This window comes from Branchiostoma floridae, unplaced genomic scaffold (genome assembly GCF_000003815.2).
Source record: "Branchiostoma floridae strain S238N-H82 unplaced genomic scaffold, Bfl_VNyyK Sc7u5tJ_1285, whole genome shotgun sequence".
In the NCBI taxonomy this organism is placed as follows: Eukaryota; Metazoa; Chordata; class Leptocardii; order Amphioxiformes; family Branchiostomatidae; genus Branchiostoma; species Branchiostoma floridae.
In genome coordinates this window covers 168859-170807 of record NW_023365693.1, presented here as the reverse complement: position 1 = coordinate 170807, position 1949 = coordinate 168859, and positions in this window count along the sequence as shown.

Here is a 1949-nt window from a genome sequence, read left to right as displayed (position 1 = left end):
ATAGAGTGCATTATAGTGGATGCTGTCAGAAAGGCTAGCTAGTTAGTTAGATGATAGCAAAATATCATTAATTGATCGATCGATCGATCGATCGGTCGATCGATCGATCGATCGATTGATTGATTGATTGATTGGAATCCCTGCCGAACGACACTAATTTTTCCAGAACTGTATACATGTAACCGAAAACACAACATTTTTTTTGCATTTTTTCATCATTCACATAGACGTGGGCGTCATCTCATTTCATATCTGTCTACCCTTGCAGCGTTGACGTAATGTTCCAAGCAGCGGAAGTTGTAAGTAGTCATAGTTTTCTCGCTTAACCCTTGTCCTGCTGTGAATGCTTATTTTTGCCAATTTAACCCCCCAAGCTGGTTAATTAATCAGATCAGTAAAAAATACAACCTATTCTGTGCTTCTACCTCAGATTTACTCTCCCAATCGATGCGGTTTACTTGCTGCGGTATGAATGAATGAATGAATGAATGAGTTTATTGCTCAACAATCGCACAGGGTACAATGTATGGCAACCAATAACAACTACAGACAATAGTACTAAGAGGCTACATACAAACATGTACAAAACAATAACAAAACATTATCGATAACAGTACATTTATGTATGAGTAATCTGGTCTCGCATTTGGAATACATTATGAAGAGACTGGTCTACGTAGACGGATATATGAGTTGAACATGAGAGCAATATATTGAAAATATCGTTTTCTGCACCAGTAAGAGAGATGTGTGTTTTGGTTCTAATGTTCTTAAACAATGTTTCTCTCTCTTTACTGTAGGTAGGACATGTCATAACAAAGTGGAATTCGTCTTCTATATTTTCATGACATATAGGACACAGTCTCTTAGTGGCTGGTGTGTTACGCATCACAGATTTAGCTGAAAAATGCCCCAGACCCGTAAAGATACTGGTACCATGTACAGGCATTGTGGCGCTGGCAAATTTTCACAGTACATTTTCCCAATAGTGGGCGTTTTAGACCCTTTGGAAAGTGGGGGTACTGTTATCACTATACTACATTACATTTTTTCACTATACATTTCCCAATGCTGGGCGTTTTAGACTCTTTGGAAAGTGGGGGTACTGTTATTACTATACTACATTAAATTGTTTGAAAAGTAGTAATAATGTACATGTATAACGTTATAGGGTTATCCAGGAATGTAACAAGAAAGTAGCATAGTGAAAACAGTACCAACATATGCTTCCCAACATATGTTGGGCGCGCACAGCACTACAATGGTTTTAATACATTGTTGGTGCCTGCCTTGAGCAGCAATTGCAAGACGCACGTGGTATCAAAAGGGCAAGGCTCTTGATGAGTTTGAACTTTCTCGTCTAATTTGCTCCTTGCCATTTGAAGTTTGTGACTTGAGATTGAGAGGGACTGCGTGTACCTTAGCAACATGCATGTGATTCTCGAAAGTTATACGTAGTCTGTAGTTCCTGAAACTTTTCGAATACAATTCTGATGCATGACTTGAGAAAAAAAAGGTTGGCAGCACAATCATGAAGAACTTGAAACGTCTGAAAAATCTGCAGAAAACTCTGGCGTCACTCCTAGGAGGACCCGTAGAACACCCCGTGGCTACTGAGGTATTTGGGGGCACGGCGGGTACCCTGAATTTGTTTTCAAATCGCAATTAAAATCAACCAGGGACCAGGCAAGAAATGGACGCCGTGACTTTCCCGTTAAAAAAAGAGATGTAACCCCCGTGTCCGACAGTCCACTTGGACAAATTTGTAGCTTTGGAGCCTGGTCGGGGTTACATCACTGACGGGTACCTACTCTCCAAGCAGAGGTTGAGTCGCGTAGATATAGTAGTAGTCGGAAAAATTACACTGGCGCTCCTCTTACCTCTGCCTCAAAACGCATTGGGGCAGGGACATCCTTTCAAATTCTGTGTTAGTACTCCTCCCCCCGAAG